Below are 19,866 nucleotides of genomic sequence, written 5' to 3' on the forward strand. Positions count from 1 at the left end.
CCTGACTTAAAGGGGGGGGGTGGTGGGACAATGCCCATATCATAGGTCATAGAATTTACAGTGCAGAAACAGGCCATTCGGCCCATCGAGTCTGCACCAGCCCTTGGAATTAGCACCCCACTAAAGCCCACACCCGTAACCCAGTAACCCCACTTAACCTTTTTTTTGGATACTAAGGGCAATTTAGCATGGCCAATCCACCTAACCTGCAGATCTTTGGGCTGTGGTGGGAAACCGGAGCACCCGGAGAAAACCCACGCAGACACGGGGAGGATGTGCAGACTCCGCACAGACAGTAACCCAAGCCCGGAATCGAACCTGGGACCCTGGAGCTGTGAAGCAACTATGCTAACCACTGTGCCATCGTGCTTCCCGTGTGTGTGTGTGTGTATGGGGGGGTGACACTGCCCATGGGTGAGGGGACCCACAAGCTCACTTTAGTGATCGGGGCACCTTTTCAAAATGGCGGCCTGATTTCTGAGGAACCGGCTTGGCCAGCAAGTTCAGCTCCCCAGTGATGAAAATAATTCTAAATGTGGCCTAACTGGTGAGAAACTCCCAAGGGCCCAAAGAAGTGGTGCATGTGGTTAGATAGTGGTGGGAAATGCACTGGCAGGGCTGGTGGAAACTCCCAGCAAAATCCACCGCAAAAACATTTCCATTAGATCGCGCCCTATGGACGGGATTCTGTGTTCCTGAGGCTAAGTGTTGACGCCATCGGAATCGCTGTTGCATTTCTCGACGCCGTCAACACAGCTTCAGGATCAGCAATTTGGGTCCCTACAGGGGGCCAGCACCGCACTGGAGCAGTTCATGTTGCTCCAGCTGCTGATCCCGGTGCGAACTGGGCGCTGCGGGATCTGTGTATATACAGTGGCTTCCTTCAACGCGCCGGCCCCGACGCAACATGGCGCAGGACTACAGAGGCCAGCGCGGAAGCAAGGAAACCGCCAATTAGAGAGGCCGACCCGCCGATCAGTGGGTCCCGATCGCGGACCAGGCCACATCGGAGGTCCCCCCTGGGGTTGGACACCCCACAGGCCACTCCCGACCCTTCTACGCCAAGTTCCCACCGGCCGAGAGCAGGTGTGCACGGCGCCAGCGAGACTCGGCGTTTTGACGACGGCCGCTCGGCCCATCCTGGGTCGGGAATCGGCGGGCCGGCTGCGTAGAGCGGCCCTTGTCTGGCAGCACGCCAACCACGCTGGGGCCGAATGCGCCGCAGAGCGGAGAAGCCCGTGCTGATGTCAGGGTAGAGTGGCGTGATTCGCGCCGGTCGCGGGGTGAGAGAATCCCGCCCTACATTTCAGATCTGCAGTAGGTGGCACGGTAGCACAGTGGTTAGCGCTGTTGCTTCGCAGCACCAGGGTCCCAGGTTCGATTCCCAGCTTGGGTCACTGTGAGCTGTTTGCACATTCTCCCTGTGTCTGCATGGGTATCCTCCGGGTGCTCCGATTTCCTCCCACAAGTCCCGAAAGACGTGCTTGTTAGGCGAATTAGATATTCTGAATTTTCCATCTGTGTACCTGAACAGGTGCCGGAATGTTGTGACTAGTGGCTTTGCACAGTAATTTCATTGCAGTGTTAATGTAAGCCTACTTGTGACAATGAAGATGATTATATTTGTAGTTTTTGTTTAAAAGCCTTGAACCAGGTCACTGCACATTGTCTGCGCCGTGAGGAGGTGGCTTGTCACATATTAAGATCTTTGATCTTTAAATCATTCCATTTTGGGAAAAAGAATAACAGGTGGGTTTAGGGTAATCTAAACATTTTGGAATAGGAAGCGAGGAAATAAGCGTTCGCTTGAACAAACAAACACTTTTTTTGTTATTGCTATCTTATTATCAGAGAAGAACTCACAAATAGTTGTAGAAGTAACTTGAAAACGTTAGTCATATAATCTGTGAAAAAATGATTCAAAGCATACACCGTTGCGGTGGGGTCCGTCTACAGGTTCCTGTACATAGCCGTTTTAAGAGTGGGATGGGCAGGGCGGGGGCTGCGCTGCGACTGGCCGCGGAGTGGAGGCTGCAATGTGATTGGCTAAAATGGAAGCTGCGGCACTATTGGCTGAGGAGCGGAAACTGCGTTGTGATTGGCTATAGAGTGGAGACTGCGCTGCTATTGGCTTAGGTAGGAATGGAAGCTCCGCTGTGATTGGTCGTAGAGTAGAAGCTGCCCTGTTATTGGTTGAGGAGTGGAAGCCGCGCTGTGATTGGTTGAGGAGTGGACCTTCGCTCGCGACCGTCTCTGCAATAAAGTGAACGTCAACGGGACGACTGCTCGTCGTGTCTCCGCCTTTTGCTGACTGGGGGGAGGCGGAGAGAGTGACAGCAGCCGAGAGCCGGTCTCAGCGGCAGCCCGGTGAGTGAGTATGTGTGTGGGGGAAGATAAGCGGGGCGCGCGTCAGACTCACCCCTCTGCCTGGGGCGGCAGAGTCGGATTGAGTTTTAGGCCCGAACCCCATCCCGGGCCGCGGTTCGGGAGTGGCTGAGATTGAACGTGTGACCGGTAGCAGGCAGCCACCAGGCCCAGGCTCTCAGTCGGAGCTGACTCCGGGGTTGACCCCGCCTTCCCGGAAGGTTTCATTCGTGTGGGAACTGGCTTCGAGGTTTGTGGGGAAGGAGAGCGCCAGCCAGGGATTGCTCTGTGAGAGAGGAGGCTGAAGTGTTTGGGAGGGTCCGAGGGTGATCCTCCTCGGTGGACCGAGGACTCCCCCCTTCCCTCTCCGCGCCTCCTCCAGTAGAAAGCCACTGCATGGATTTCCAGTTCTCTTGACCAGAAGTCGGCTTCCTTCCTTGTGTCTCGAGCACCGCCCTGTAATCCTACTGTAATGCCTTGGCACCGTGTTTATCTCTGTCCTGCTTCCTCGCCCACCTCACTATGCACAGTACACTCACACAGCACATTCTTTCTGCTCCAGCACTGATTTGGAGAACTACGCAGTTCCTCCTCTTGGGCATCCTGGTGAATGTGACTACAGTGTTGGTGAGCACGGAGAGGATAAGTTGGATTTTTGCAGTGAAGTGAAACTTCAAACTGTTTAATTTTTTTCTGTTGCAATGCAGTGCTCAAAGTCAGTTCCCTTTCCAACCCTGTTGATGGCTGTCCTTCGGTACTTTTTATCCAGTTGGTAGTCATTTTTGTGATCCTGGTTAGTTTTGGAAACTGCTCGCTTTAAGGCGGTGCATTATAAACTAGCCTGGTCTTGTCATCATATGCACTTCACGAACTGATTGGTAGGTAGTGTTCACAATTGAAAATTGTTCAATTTTCTTGTAGACTTAATGTAGGGCTGTTGGTCTGTTCTGACTTTCACTTTGGTTGAGAAGAAATGCTGAATGCAGCAAGATGTTGAGGGAGTACAGAGGTTGAAGTCATAATGTTCTTGTGTGGTGTAATTTGAGTTGTGTTTTTGTCCAGTTGGTGAGGTGGAAATTAGATTGGAAGATCATGCATACAGGTTGATGGGGGTGGGGAGAGGCCTGTTGCACAGCAAAAAGACATTACAAATACTTTGAGACAAATTGAAGACTGGGTAAAAGTGGTGAGGTAAAGGATCACTTGATTAAACCTGGGAGCTTCCACATCTGGGTATTCACACACTGTTGAATAATTTGCTGAGACATTTGGGGATCCTATTGGACTTAGACATTTGGGGGTTCTATTGGACGTGAACCGTTACACGACAACGTGGCTTGCTTTCTTATGCTCCTTGGACTTTCACCATCTTCTGTTGCTTGATATTTCTTTTTTTTTAAATTTAGAATACCCGATTCATTTTTTCCAATTAAGGGGCAATTTAGCGTGTTCAATCCACCTATCTTGCACACCTTTGGGTTATGGGGGCGAAACCCACGCAAACATGGGGAGAATGTGCAAACTTCACACGGACAATGACCCAGGGCTGGGATCGAACCTGGGACCTCGGCGCCATAAGACAGCAGTGCTACCACTATGCCACCGTGCTGCCCTGTTGCTTGATATTTCTGATGAGGCCGCTGTGCCTTTCCATGCACAGATCTAGTCTGTCGCTCTTAAAATCTCTCGTCAGTGCTGACATGATCAGGATAATTCTTGGGTGTGTCTGCCAGCAAGAATTAGCATTTCGTGTGCGGTATTTAACTTAAAAAATTGCCTGAAGTGGCTTTGCACACAAAGGAAGGGTGGCACGGTAGCACAGTGGTTAGCACTGTTGCTTCACCGTGCCAGGGACCCGAGTTCGATTCCCGGCTTGGGTCACTGTGCTGAGTCTGCATGTTCTCCTTTTGTCTGCATGGGTTTCCTACGGGTGATCCGGTTTCTTCCCACAAGCCCCAAAAGGCGTGCTTGTTAGTTGAATTGGAGATTCTGTCTTAATAAGTTGGAGGAACCTGTTTCATCCATGACTTGATGTCAGGTGGTTGGTTAATGAAGTCAATGTGAGTGTCACTGGCTAGGCCAGCATTTGCTGCCCATCCTTAATTTCCCTTGAGAAGGTGGTGGTGAGCTGCTGCCATGAACCGCTGCAGTCCTTGTGGTCTAGGAACACCCACTGTGCTTTGAGGGAGGGAGTTCAAGGATATCGACCCAATGACAGTGAAGGAATGGTGAAATATTTCCAAGTCAGGATAGTGAGTGACTGACGTACAGGGGCACTTCCAGTTGGTGGTGTTCCCATTTATCTGCTGCCCTTGCCCTTCTGGATGGTAATGGTTGAGCATTTGGAAGGCACTGCCTAAGAACCATGGTGAGCTCCTGCAGTGCATCTTGTAGATGGTACACACTGCTGCTACTGTGCGTCTGTGGTGGAGGGAGTGAAAGGGTTCCAATCAATGGGCTGCTTTGTCCTGGATGGTGTCGAGCATCTTGTGCTGTTGGAGCTGCACTCATCCAAGCAAGTGGGGAGTATTCCATCGCAGTACTGACTTGTGCCTTGTAGGTGGTGGGCAAGCTTTGGGGAGTCATGATGTGAATTGCTTGCCAGCCTCTAACCTGCTGTTATAGCTACAGTATTTCTATTGCTAGTCCAGTTCCGTTTTTGGTCAATTGTAACCCCCAATAAGTTGATAGTGGGAGATTCAGTTATGGTAATGTCACTGAATGCCAAGTGGGAGATTCAGTTGTGGTAATGTCATTGAATGCCAAGGCGATAGTTTGATTCTTTTTTATTGGTGATGGTCATTGCCTGGCACTTGTGTGGTGCGAATGTTACTTGCCAGCCCAAACCTGGACATTGTCCAAATTTTGCTGCCTTTGCACATGGACTGCTTCAGTGTCAGGGGTTGCAAATGGTGCTGAATATTGTGCGGATATCCCTAATCTGACCTTGGAAGGAAGGTCATTGATGAAGCAGCTGAAAATGGTTGGGCCTAGCACAGTGTTTGTTGAGCTGTTGTCACTGTACATTTTGAAATTGATTCTGTGCTTCATGTTACTGTAGGACAATTTCATGAGGAACAGGAAAAGGCTAAGGACAACAGATTCTGCAATTAATTGTATGGGAGTTGGTTGAATAACCAATGATGGGTTATTTAAAAATGTATTTGTTGGTGGTGGTGGCTGACACCATGAAGGTAACATTATTTGAGCATTCCTAATTGTTTGGAGGTACTTGTTTGGGGGGTGTAAATAGCAGCCTCCCTTCCTGCAGGGTATTAGTGAACCAGTTGAGTTTTTACAACAGTCTGGCAGGCAGCTTTTATTTTCATTTTTATATTGATACCAACCCACAATTGACCAACTCTTCAATTCCGTTTCATAAAGCCATGGTGGGATTTGAGCACAAAATGCAATGAGTGAAAGGGAATATTAGCAAATATGAAATTGAGGAAAGCGCATATCACCACCGTTTTTTAAAAAATTGAATAGCTGGCTACATAATCACCCCTTTTTGATGTGAAGACCAGCATTAATCACTTGAGACCAATTCTAATTTCTCGCCTCCAATGGAGTTGGGGGTGGGGGGGGTGTCATATTGGTGTTGTTGCTGGACTAGTAATCCTGACACTCAGGATAATCTGGGAACTGGGTTCAAATTCCACTGTGATAGGCAGATCAAGTATCTGGACTTAAAATAAATACATCTGGTTCACTCATGCCCTTCAGGAAAGGAAATCTGCCATCCTTACCAGGTCTGGCCTACATATAACTCCAGACCGACAGAAATATGGTTGACTCGCAAATGCCTTCTGAAAAAGGCATTGACCCAGGCACAGGAAACTATCATGGCAAACCTAGGAAAGTCCTCCTTACTAAGAGATATATCTCCTTGGGAGAGCTATCTCGCAGACTAGTCAAGTGTCATGTGAGAGTACCTTTTAAGAAATGGATGTTTAAGCAATGTACCTTTAAGAAATGCAGCAGCTCATATTACTGAAGTGATGGCAGAGGGTGAGGGGAGCTGAGCTGAGCTCACTGCTGTTTTTGGTTTCAGGTTTGAGGAGAAAGCTGGGTTTTGTTTGTGTTTTGCAAAAAGCTGCAAGAAGAAAGCACAGAACTGGTCTGTTGATGTCTGAAAATCCAAAGACTATAAGTATATTGAATGTAACCTCATGTCTGTTGTTAAAGGTGAAGTCTTTCGGAGGTTTGAAGGAACATTTTGAGGGATTATTTTGTGTTGTATTATTTTTGGGGTTATCTTTGAAGTAAGGGGTGTTAAGTGATCCAATGTTAAATTAAAGGTTAAGTTGAATTCATGGAATAAACATTGTTTTGTGTTTAAAGACCCACATGTCCATAATTGTAATACCACACCTGGAGAACAAGCCGTGTGGTTCAAAAGCAACAATCCATTAAAGGGAGAGGTTGGTTGAACTCCATGATACATTTTGGGGTTCTGAAAACGCCTCTCCTATAACACAAGCAACAACCTAACATAGTCATACAGAATCATACACCACTGGTATGCAGTTGGGAGTCCTCAACCACCCCAGTCCTTGTGGCGACGAAGTCTTGTCTTCACAATGAGGATACTCTCCATTGTGTTCTGTGCTAAATGGGATAGACTTCGAACAAGACTGGGCATCCATGAGGCTCTGTGCCATCAGCAACAGTAGAGCTGTACTCAACCACAATCTGCAACCTCATGGCCTGACATCTCTTCCCCCCCACCCCCCTCCCCCCACTTATCATTACCACCAACCCCTGGTTCATTGAAGAGTGCAGGGGGGGCATGCCAGAGGCAACACCAGGCACACTGAAATATGAGGTGTCAACCTGGTGAAGCTACAACACAGGGCCACTTGTGTGCCAAGCAGCAAGTAATAGAGCACAGCAAGTAATAGAGCACAGCGATTCCACAACAAATGCATCAGATCTAAGCTCTGCAGTCCTACCACATCCAGCCGTGAATGATGGTGGACAATTGAATAACCCACTGGTGGAGGAAGCTCCACAAGTATCCTGATTCTCCATGATCGAGGACTCCTTGCCACACCCCTAGCCAAGCTGTTTCAGTACAACTCCAACACTGACATCTACCTGGCAATGTGGAAAACTGCCCAGGTGTCCTGTACACACTAAACAGAACAAATCCAACCCAGCCAATTACTGCCCTTCTCTCCATCATCAGCAAAGTGATGGAAAGAGTCATCAACTGTGCTATCTCAAGCAGCACCTACTCAGCAAGAAATATGGATGCTCAGTTTGGGTTCTGCCAGAGTCACATAGCTCCTGACCTTGTTACAACTTTGGTTCAGATATGGACTATCTGTGCCTGAAGTGAGAGTGACTACCCTTGAAATCAGGAAAGCATTTGACCAAGTATGGCATCAAGGAGCCCTAGCTAGACTGGAGTAGATGGGAATCGGCCAGGGGGCGGGGGGGGGGGGGGGGGGAGGGGGGGGGGGGGGAGGGGGGGGGGGGGGAAGGGGGGGGGGGGGGAAGGGGGAAGGAGAGAGACACTCCACTGGCTAGAGTCCTAACTGGCACAAAGCCTGCCCTCCATGAAAAGCCTGTTCACCATCTGCAAAGCAGAAGCCAGGAATGTAATGGAATACACTACACTTTCCTGGATGAGTGCAGCTCCAACAACACTCAAGCTCGACACTATCCAGAACAAAACAGCCCACTTGATTGCTGCCCGTTCCACAAACATTCAAACTATCCACCACCGAATACCAGTGGCAGCCGTGTGTACCATCTACAAGATGCATTGATAGTAACTCGCCAAGATTCCTTATACAGCACCTACTAAACTCACGACCACTATGATCTAGAAGGACAAGAGCAGCAGATATTTGGGAACCCCACCACCTGGAGGTTCCCCTCCAAGTCACTCACCATCCTGACTTGGAAATATATCACTGCTCCTTCACAGTCGCTGGGGCAAAATCCTGGCACTCCCCCTCCAACAGCACAGTGTGTGTACCTATACCTCGGGGACTGCAGCAGTTCAAGAAGGCAGCTCAGCAGCACCTTCTAAAGGGCAACGAGGGATGGGCAATGAACGCTGGCTTAAACTGACAGCCCCAACCTCTCGTAATTTAAAGAAACCATTTTGACATAAGCAGATGTTTGATTTATGGGGTCTTCTGATTTTGCTATTTTGTCCTCTCAAGTTGAGCTCTGTTTACTTTTGGCCTTATCCCACTTGCACAAGGAGTAGGTCTAAAGTTCATGATGACGTGACTGATAGTTGAGCAAGGAAGTGAATGCAGAAGCAAAGGCATCCAGGGAATGACCGAATTTGGTTTAAAGCAATCTTGGAATAAATAATTGGTGTTGAGCGTTTCTCGGGAAAGAAATCTGTTGTTCATACTTGGTCTTTGACTTGGTTGGCTCTTAGTTGATTTCTGATTTGCCCACCCATTTGCTGCAGCTCAAGAAGGTAGCCTACCTAAAAAATCTCAAGCCAACTAGGTATGGGCATTGAATGCCAATGTTACCGGTGATGTCTACATTACATTTAAAAAAAAAAGATCTTTGCTTTGATTTCCATCCTCAATTCCACACTACACCTAATTCTCTACATTGATACATTTATCTGTGAGAAGCAGTGCCACAATCCTTATCCCTTCAGCATTAGCCATAAGAAGATTCAGCTCAGAATACTCAGGACTTAAAATTCAGTTTCTGCCATTTCTGTGCACTCATGTAACTAGCATTCAGCAATATTAATTGAGATCTTGGAAGCTACACCCTTTTTGTGAATGTTATGCAGTAACCAAAGAGGTGGGGAATCAAAATTGGGAGATCTTGGAAGCTACACCCTTTTTGTGAATGTTATGCAGTAACCAAAGAGGTGGGGAATTAAAATTAATTGGGCAATGTTTACTTTTGTTCAGTGGCATTTTGTAAGGAGAGGTGATTGTCCCTTGATCTTTATTTTCTTTCACAATACTGGAAATGTTTTATTGGGCACTTCAACCAAGTTAAATGCTGGTCTGGACTTTTATAAGATTGCAAAATTTATTTAAGGCAATAACCAGTTCAGAAATTATTTTTTTGCTGCTTCTACAGATTGCTAAGTTTGAGTCCTTTATCATCTGGACCACTGAGACCTACCTTGCACCATATCTGAACTTGCCACTTTTAAACTGACTGGTAAGCACACTTCAGACTCTGTACCTTTCTTTCTCTTGTGATCAGTTACCATAATCTGACTCGTTTTGTCATATTGGCAAACTGTTACTGGAAAGATCAATGATTGGAAGAGAGGGAAAATGTATTGGAAGTTAGCACTGCTGGTTTGGTTCAGGTGCACAGCAGAACAAACACTGACTTGGGAAATGCTGGCTTTGAATGTTGAATCTGATTTACAGCTTTTTGACTAATATACGGGGAGTTTGTTAGCTTGGTTGACGAGCAGACTAGCATATGGATCAGGTTAAACACCAACATGGGGATTGATATCTCAATCAGAATGGGGTGATTCGGGACTTCTTGCCCCGTCAACTAAAAATTCATGCACCATGCTATGGTTCAGTGAATAATTGTCAAGGGTCTGTCTTCTGGCAGAGAGCTCGAGAAAAGCTTATGACACTCCTTTGTGTATATGCACATCCCAGCTTTGCGGATGAAGAAGTTTAGATCCAACGTTATCAGTCTTTTTTGAATAGGGATTTTATGCTGCAAGTGAGTCGGTTGTGTTTTGCTTATTGATCTTATTTGTGATGCTGATAGTTGTGCTTCTTGTTCAAACCATTCATTTTTTATTCTTGAATTTATTTGCACCATGGAATGCTAACTATTAATACAGGGGATTAGATGCTATGTAGCATTTGTTTTTGTTGGTTGAATAAAAACTCGCTCAGTAAAATCCTTCTGCAATCTGACCCGGTGCTTCGGATTTGTACACCACATCGCCACTGTTCGCATATCTGCATTTTGAAATGTCCGTATATTTTGGTACAACCTTTTGAGCATAATGTGAGTTAATTTATTATGGAAGAGTAGGCATCAACTAACTGGATATTAATTGATTTGTCTTATTGAGTGGCTTTGGAATATAATGCAGGTTGGTGTGGTAGGTGCTGACTTACCAAATGTAAGTGCCATGATCAATCTTTGTAATCCTTGGTTCATGTTGGCTACTTTCAGTGACTCGACTTGAGGGGAGTATCGGAGAGGAATTTTCCAGGATATATTATTCCTTGTTGACCCTGTGTCTTTCTTTCATTGGCAACGATTGTTAAATGGGTTGGGAATAAAATTGCCAGTGCTGGAAATCAGAAACTAAAAGCACCCCTTCTACATCCTGTGAAACCGGAGGGTAGTGAACTGTGACCTGGCTCCTGTAATGGAGTAACTGCTCTGTACTCTTGCCCTGTTGCATTAAATCATTTTTCCTTTGACTTGACCTGTTTGGGTCGGTGTGGGCTCCTTTCCGGACCTTATAATACTGGCGATAAAGTCTGATCACTGGACGATGCTACAGCCTTCGGCCTCGCCACCTCCGAAGCTCCGACGTCCTTCCGCACCTGGAATGCTGTTGTTTGTCGGTTGGATCTGTTTGATGTGGCGTGGGAGAATTGTTTCTGCTATGCTGAGTGTGTTTGCTGTTTTTTTTTGCTGCTTTCAGACCAATGCCATTCCGAAGAATGAGCGGCAAGTGGTGGTGTTCCTCACTGTTGTGAGGGTGGAGACTTACGGGGTGATCGAGACTTGGTATTTCCCGACGCTGCTGACACCCTCACTTTTGAACAGCTGATCGAGGTGGTCAGTGACCATTTTAGCCCGCTGCCTTCGGTAATAATGCAGTGGGATAGACTATAATGACGCTGTCCGCATTCCAGGGGTGTCGGCTGTGTTCGTGGCCATGTGTGCCAAATGACCGAATTCTGTTCGTTTGGAGTGTCATTATTGGTGGCCCTAAGGTTCTGGTTCGCCTGGCGTATCAGCGACATGGCAATGCAGCTGATGGCGGAACCTTGGCCATCCAAATATCCTAGGCGAAAGAAGGCGTAGACCAGGGAGTCCGGGAACGACAAGCCATGGGGGTGAACGCCTTGGGGCATGGACCGGGGCATGTGGACCCTTCCTTTTGGTCAAATCAGCACCAGGCCCCTGAAATGTGTCTGCTTATGTCCCCACATTTCCTGGGGCCACTGCTTGCCCTCTGCTCTGTGGTTGTTCCTGCTGAGGGCCAGGTCGACAGACCAGGACAGATCACCCCCAACCATCGGACCATGGCCAGCGTTCGTCCGGGGCCGAGGTCTGGACCAACCATTAAGGAGATCAGCTGGAGGAGGAAGAGCTCCTTTTTACACTCTATCTCAGTGTGTCGAGTAACCACCATCACTGTTCCCACCTGGGTAAATGGCCACCTGTTGCAAATTGAGCTTGACATCGGAGCAGTGGTGTCGGTGGTACGTTTTTAAAGTATTTGAAGGAGGACCCAGGTATCCCATCCAAGACTATGGTGCGTCTTGCCACCTATACTGGAGAACAGCTGCACATTGCCGGAATGACCAAGGCCCCCGTAGTATACGGTCAACAGGAGGCCCAATTCCCTTTTAATAGTGGTTAATGGGGGCGGGCTGAGTTTGGGCCGTGATTGGCTCCACCGTTTACACTTGGATTGGAGCCGAATTCTATCGGTCGGCTCGTGCGGGTTATGCAATGTTTTGCAGAAACTTCCCCAAGTATTCCGCCCCGGGTTCAGCACCATCAAATGAAAGCAAGAATTCACGTCCACCCCCTGGCCCAACCTCTTTTTCTGGGCCCGCCCTGTTCCATGCACCTTAAAGTTAATTTAAGAGTTACATTGTTTGGGTCACTCTGGTTGAGACCGTTCCATCTACATTTGTGGGAGTTGGAAATTAACCACTAATACCACTTCCCACCTGGATAAATATCTGCTTCCGCGAGTAAAAGGCCTTTACACCAAACTGACCGGTGGTGTTCCATTCATAAAATTAGACATGAGCAGCACATATCTGCAGCTGTCGTTGGATGCGGCCTCGCGGCGTTGTCGTCATCAACACCTAACAAGACCTATTGAATATATGCATTTGCCTTTTGGGGTGTCTTCCGTATGGGCCATTTTCCTGCGCACCATGAAAAGCATGCTACATGGATTTCCGCGAGTGGCTGTTTGTCTGGATGATGTTTTGGTCACCATCTCAGAAGAGGAATACCTGAAAAATCTACAGGCAGTGCTCTGCAGCATTCAGCTGCGTCAAGAGAAATGTGTTTTTCATGGGTGTGAAGTGGTCTACTTGGGGTACCAAGTGGACAGTGCTGGCCTCCACCCCATTGCGGACATGGTGAAGGCCATCCAAATGGCTCTGCTCCCACCGCCATGACTGAGATAATTCTTAGGCCTCGTTAATTATTATGGAACGTTTGCTCCACACCTGGCTGTCATTCTGGCCCAAATTACATTGGGGCACTGACCAGGAAGCTGTCTTCCCGTGAAGGGGTCCTGATTACAATGCTGCCATCCTGCAAATAGAGGTGCCTGCCAACCTCTGGCTTGTTGACTCCCTCAAATCTTTGATCATCTGCGACGCCTCCCTGTATGGGAGCAGTTTTGGCAAATCAAATGCCGGATGGCTCGGGCGGCCTATTGCTTTTCCTTCCAGGACCCTGTCAGCGACCAAGCGCCGCTATGCCCCACATCAAGAAAGAAGGCTTGGCGGTGATCTACACCATGAGAAAGTCCATCAATAAGTGTATGAACGGCATTTCTTATTCATCACAGACCACAAACCTCTGGGCCTTTTTTAAGGAAGATAAGGCCATTCTGCCCATAGCCTCGGCTAGAATGCAATGCTGGGTGCTGCTGGAATGTAGTGCTGGGTGTCGCTATTAGCGGCTTATGAATACATGTTTAGCCCCTGCCCTGGGACCCAGACTGTACCCATGCCAGCGTGAGTTGCCTGCTGTTGCCCTTTGAGTTGGTATCTCCCCACCATGCCGATGGATTGCCGCCTCATTATGTTTTACGGACACTCTCTTCTTGTCACGGCCTCGCGAATTTGTGAATGGACACAAAAGGAACCGTCTTGGTGAAACTGCGAAATGTCGTCCTTATTGGTGGCAATGCAGATCTGTTTCCTGTGGAGCTGGAGACTTTTGCCACCACGTTATCTGGGTGTTGAAGATGGGGTCTTACTCTGGCGGAGCCCGGGTGGTGACTCCGGAGGAGGGTCGGTTGTTGGTTTTTAAGTGGTCTCCACGCAGGCCTCATGGGTGAAGATGTTAGCTCGGAGCCATGTCTGGTGACCCAAGTATGGACCCAAACATCGAGATGGCTCGCCGGTGTGGCATCTGTCAGGAACACCAGCTCCCTGCCGCTTGCCCCTGCACCTGTGGGAAAGGCCTAGCCGACCTTGTGCTCGTGTCCATGTCTATTGTTACCGGTCTCTTTCTGGGCGCAAATGTTTTCTTATGCTAATTAACACGTACTCCCAAGTGGATGGAGGTCCACCGAGAAACTAATCGGGAAACTCTGCCTCTCCTCCTCTAGCCACAGGATTCTGGAGGTCCACATGTCCGATTTAATGGGCCCCCTTTCAGAAGCCAGGATTTCTCGGCCTCTTTGCGCTCCAGCAGGGTCCGCCATGGGACGGCCCCCTATCATCCAAAGTCAAAAGGGATGCCGAGTGCCCCCCCCCCCCCCCCCCCCCCCCCCCCCCCCCCCCCCCCCCCCCCCCCCAGGCCAATTCAGAGCTTCTGATGGGTTGACATCTGTGGACCAGATTGGAGTTGCTGTTGCTTGCCAAAAGTACGAAAGGCACAGGATCTTCAGACCACAGTTATGCATTCCAAGCATCCGGTTCGTTTTATTGCCCCAGGGAATGGGATTTGCATCCCAATACACTCGGGTTAACGCTGTCTTGGGGCACTGTTCTACGGCGGACCAGGCTGACCTTGTATCGTATCGCCTGCAAGTGGGGCACCAACAAGTGAAGCGCCACATGGACAACCTTCGAGCCAGCTGCCCGGCGATGCTGAGGGCTAACCATTTCTTGAGTGATGCTGGCGTCCGCTCCTGCCTCCCCGTCTTGGCTCGGTGATGTATGCGCGGCACTGCCATGGACTTCGGGGTGGATGCGGCTCGTCATAACTTGGGATTAAGCAGATTGTAGTGCAGTAATGAAACCTTAAAGCAGGTCATGGGACGCTTAAAAAAACATTTTTTTGGGGGGAATTTATATTCCCAAAGGACTATGGGGAATGGACAATTGCTCCAATGAGGTGCGGAGTGCCCCCTTTTACATCCTGGATACAACCGTAGGGCCATGAACGGCTGGCTCCTGTAGTAGGGTAACTGCATTATTATTCTGTTTCCTTTGACTATACATGTTCGGCTTCTATCTGGACCTTTATAAAAACATGTTCCTCCTTTGCAATTTTGTTGTGCCAGGTTTCATGGGAATGTAAACCCCATAAGCAGCAGGACTTTACTGTACCTGAGCACTTTGGTACAAAAGTAGTTCGTTGATGGTTCATTTGGCAGCAACAGGAGTCCAAGAATTGACCATTTGATATGAGGATTTGCACATTAGTATGATTACAGCACCTGTGTAGCCTGGTCATCTTTCTTGTTACGTGGATTGAATTTGCAATTATTTTGTACCTATAGATATTAACTACGGTAAGCCTAAAATAATTCTCTAAGCATTATGTTCTGTTTCTCTTTTTTTTCAGAAAATATTTTATTTATAATTTGAACATATTTTTAAACCGAATCCAACAAACACAAAAAAACCCGCAGTAACAGAGTCCTGTGGACCACCTTGAACTGGATCAGGCGAAGCCTGGCACACAACGAGGATGCATTAAATCTCCTCGGGGCCTCCTCCCATACCCCAACTTCCAACTTTCCTCCCACTTCCTCTTTATCTCCCCAAATGGAACCACTTCCCATTCCGTCAGTTCCTTATATATATTTCTGAGACCTTCCCCCTCCCCAACTCCTGTTTTTAACATCACCACCTTGTCCTGTAGTCCCCTTAGTGGGAGGCCTGGGACCTGCCTCCGAACAAAATCCCGCACTTGCAAGTACCAGAACCCATTTGCCATCGGTGCCTGATGTAGCAACCAGACCCAATCCACAAACCTCTGCCCAAACCCAAACCTTCCCAAGACCTCCCACAGATACTTCCACTCCACCCGATCAAAAGGCCTTCATTGCATCCATGGCCACCACCACCTTGCCCTCGCGCCCCTCCGCAGGCGTCGTTATTATGTTAAGGAGCCGCCTAATGTTGGACAGTAGGTGTCGTTCCTGAACAAATCCTGTCTGGTCCTTGCCGATTACCCCCGGGACACAGTCCTCTATCTGTGAGACCAAGATCTTTGCCATCAATTTTGCATCTATATTTAGCAGGGAGATTGGCCACTACCACCCACAGCTTTCCGAATCTTTATCCCATTTCAAGAAAAGGGAAATCGATGCCTGCGATAACGGTGGTGGTGGTGGTGGGGTGGTGGTGGGGGGGGGGGGGGGGGGAAGAGAGAGCACTCCCAACTTCTTTAAACTCATTGAAAGCCTTTACCAACAGCGTCCCCCAACAGCCTGAGAAACTTTTTCTAGAACTCCACCTGGTATCTGTCCGGTCCCGGGGCTTTGCCCAATTGCACCGTCCCGACCACTGTACAACCTCCATGAGCCCAATCTACCCACTGGAACCCCCCCCCCCCCCCCCAAAAAAAATTCTCACCCCCTCCTCCCTGGCTGGGGGCTCTGATTTTATACACTTTGCTATAAAACTCCCAAAACACATCATTCACACCCTCACTATCTCTCTCGTCGCCTCCTGGTTCCTCAGCTGATGCGCCAGCATCCTACTAGCTTTCTCCCCATATTCATGAACCGCCCTCCCCTCCCCTCCTCAGCTGTCCCACCGCGTTACCTGTGGTTCAAAACATATCTCCTGTCCACCTGTAAAATTTTGCCCACTGTCTTAATAGCTCCGCCTTCTCCTTGTGGGCCTGAATTGAGATGAATTCTCCCCTGATAACTGCCTTCAATGCCTTCCAGACCACCCCTGCTGATATCTATCCAGTATCATTACTCTTGATGTATCCCCGAATGACCTCCCTTACCTGCTCACACATGTCCTCCTCTGCTAGCAGCCCCACATCCAACGTCCATTGCGGCTGCTGAGCCTTTCCTTTACTAACTTGCAAGTCCACCCAATGCGGGGCGTGGTTTGACACTACTATTGATGAATATTCAGCATTTACCACCTCAGCCAGCAGAGTTTAGTCCGTCACAAAGAAGTCTATCCGGGAAGACACCTGATGCACATGGGAGTAGAACAAAACTCCTTACTCCTTGACCTCCCGAATCTCCACTGATTGACCCCCCCATCTGCTCCATGAACCCATGGAGCTCCTTAACCATAGCTGATACCTTCCCAGACCTGCAACTCGACCGGTCCAGCCTTGGATCAAGGACCGTGTTGCTCTCTCGCGCTCTCGCTGAATTGATGTGAATCTAGGTCTGGAATCTTCCCCTGTACCTGTCTCGTAAATGCCACGTCATCCCAGTTCGGGGCATATATATTCACTAACATCACGGCCATTCCCTCCAGATTCCCAAGAACCATGACATATCTACCCCACGGGTCTGCCTCTATATTCCTCACCTCGAATGCCTCCCGCTTATTAACCAAAATCGTCATCCCCTTCGTTTTGAAGTCTAACCCCGAAAGGAACACTTGCCCAACTTGCAACTCCTCTGGCATCTACCGTCATCTACCCTCCTCCACCTTGAATGTTCCCCCACCCCCCACAACCTGTAAACGTTTAAAGCCAAAAAACAGAAAGGAAAACGAAAACCAAAAAGTTTTTTGCAATATAGTACATTCACTCCACTTCTCCTCCATTGAAGTTCAAAGTCTTCCTTCTCCTGCCAGCCCATTCTTTAATGATGTCCGCTGCCTCCTCCGCCGAGCCAATTCCTGGCCCTCGTAGGTCACCCATAGGCGAGCTGGCTACAGTAGTCTGAACTTCTTGTACAGGGCTGACTTAAACTTATTAAACCTCTCCCTCTTTGCCAGCTCTGACCCCAGGTCTTGGTGTACACTAATATCTCCCCACCTTCCCAGTTGCAATGCCTCGTCTGCCTGGCCCACCTTATGATACACTCTGTATCCAGGAACAGTCGCAACTGTACCACCATTTCTCCCCCCCCCCCCCCCCCCCCCCCCCCCCCCCCTCCCCCCCCCCCCCCCCCCCCCCCCCCATCCTGATATTCTGCCCAAAAGATCGGTTCTCCAGGTCCTCCACATCGTCCAGCAATTGCTTCTGCTGGTCTCCCATCAGACCCATCTCCACTGCCATCGAAGTGGACTGTTCCTCATGCTTTCCCACCAGCTACTCCAACCTCTGGATCGCCTGTCCGTGGGCTGCGAGTCTCGTCTCCATGCGGTCAACCACCGCCTTGATCGAGTCCACCGCCTCGGCAAGATCCTCCAAACTTTCCTTCTGCTGCTGGGTGAACTTCTCGTTCAAGAAGCTCAGCGACCTCTCCATCGACCACTGAGCCGGCAAGGCTGAACCCATGCCCATCCGCCATCTCCACGTGCGTTGCCTGCACCTCGCCTGCCTCAGCCAACTGGTGTGCTTTTTTCCGTGCACCTCTGGTCCGCTGCTCCATAAACTCGTGGGTTAAACTCTTCCGCGCTCACTTCTACACCTTTTCCTCGTTCCTGCTACAAACCGGGTCAAAGGCCACGAAAAGACCACCACGAGTGGGAGCTACCAAATATGCGACCACTCACTCTATGGCTGCCACTGGAAGCCATGTCATGTGTTTCTACCAGGAATGTACTGTCAGCATAGTTGCAGAATATAATGCATTTTATTAAATTAAATACCAGATTTAAAAACTACCTGCCATTTTAGGCCTACGGTAATAAATTCCACTGTAGTTCAAATTTGAATGAATGTATGGAACTCGGGGGATTTTTGAATCAAAATTGTGAATTGGATTGTCTTTGTGCAAGATTGTGAATTTTAATTGAAGCATATATGTGGTGTGATTCTTCATTGTGACACTTGCTTGAAATTAGATGTCAAATTAAAGTGGAAGTAGGCCTTGATGGTTGTGAGACTACTACCATGCTGCCTTTGCTTACAAAGTACACAATCAAAATTGTTTATACTGTTAAAACAGATGGTCTTAAGTTTGAGAATCTTTCGATAAATGCCATGCTTAAATCTTGGGGCAAGTACATATTACCAGTCAAATCAAACAGGACAGGGTGAATTTGGATTACAGCTTTTTAGGTGAGATAGTTAATGCAATTTACATTTGATGTGCGAATTTTTGAGACTTGACAATTAAGCCCATACTCACTAAATTGTATGATGCACACAACTGTACTGTGAATTTTTCTGAACTCGCTTTTGTTTTATTTAAAGTGTATCCAATTCTTTTTTTTTCCAATTTAGCGTGGCCAATCCACCTATCCTGCACAGCTTTTTGGGTTGTGGGGGTGAGATCCACGCAGACATGGGGAGAATGTGAAAACTCCACATGGACAGTGACCCAGGGCCGGGATTGAACCCGGGTCCTCAGTACCATGAGGAAGTTGTGCGAAGCACTGCGCCACCTTACCGTCCGTAGTTGAACTGAGTCCCATAGCTAATTCGAGGAAGTTTCAGAGAAATTGTTTGATTGTTTCGGAGAATTGGGGAAAAGCCCATCAGCCAAGAAAACCTGGATTAAGTTGGTGGTAACAGAATATGGGCTGGATTCACCGATTCTCCAGCCGTGTGTTTCTCAGCGCGCCATTCGCTGGCAGTGGGATTCGGTGGAGCGCTGCCAGTAGGAACTCCATTCCAACGGCTGAATGTTATTGAACATGTGGATAAGCATGAACAGCCAAATACTTACAGGACAGTTCTAATATAAATATCTGAGGAAAAAGGGTAAAAATTTCCAACTGTGCTCTGGCCTAAAGACTTGTGCTTTGGAAATAGCCTCAGCCTGTTGGGTTGAATAAAGTCTATAGTGCAAACCCCATGGTGGACAAACAGGATCAAAGTTTGCAGCAATTGGAGTCATAGAAATTTAACAAATTTTGAAATTCGCTGAAAATGCTGAGTTGGAAGTATGCAGATGGGGCAGAGAGCTGAAGGAAGTAGAAAATGCTATCGATAGTAAAATGTCTGCAATCCACTAATATTTTTGATCTCTTTTATCTTGCGCTTCTTTACATTCAGCTATTGTCGCTGATCTTGATCTATCTCTTGCCAATGCCTCAAATTGAAAATGCGTTTAAATTCCACAGTTTTGTGTCTCCTTATCCATGTAATTTGTTTTAACTGTCCCACCCATTTTCTGATAAAGCCCAGTGGTTAGCACTATTGCCTAACACTTTCAGGGTCCCGGAGTCGATTCCTGGCTTGGGTCACTGTCTTTATGGAGTCTGCACGTTCTCCCCGTGTCTTGTGTGAGTTTCCTCCAGGCGCTCTGGT

The 19,866-nt window shown here is 48.2% G+C and overlaps 1 protein-coding gene across 9 annotated transcripts in view; it reads left to right on the forward strand.

The window, feature by feature from the left end:
• Positions 1-2,198: 2,198 nt before the first annotated feature.
• ktn1 (kinectin 1) overlaps positions 2,199-19,866 on the forward strand; it is a 168,969-nt gene continuing 151,301 nt past the window's right edge. For 7 of the 9 annotated variants that reach the window (XM_038779448.1, XM_038779480.1, XM_038779490.1 and 4 more), the window contains exons 1-2: positions 2,217-2,367; positions 9,445-9,528. The gene's annotated coding sequence lies outside the window, so the exon portion shown is untranslated. Of the gene's footprint in view, positions 2,368-2,750; positions 2,992-9,444; positions 9,529-19,866 lie in introns of those variants that run through there. The other 2 variants (XM_038779456.1, XM_038779465.1) reach the window with 2 other exon arrangements.

The sequence above is a fragment of the Scyliorhinus canicula genome, chromosome 2 (assembly GCF_902713615.1).
Source record: "Scyliorhinus canicula chromosome 2, sScyCan1.1, whole genome shotgun sequence".
Lineage (NCBI taxonomy): Eukaryota > Metazoa > Chordata > Chondrichthyes > Carcharhiniformes > Scyliorhinidae > Scyliorhinus > Scyliorhinus canicula.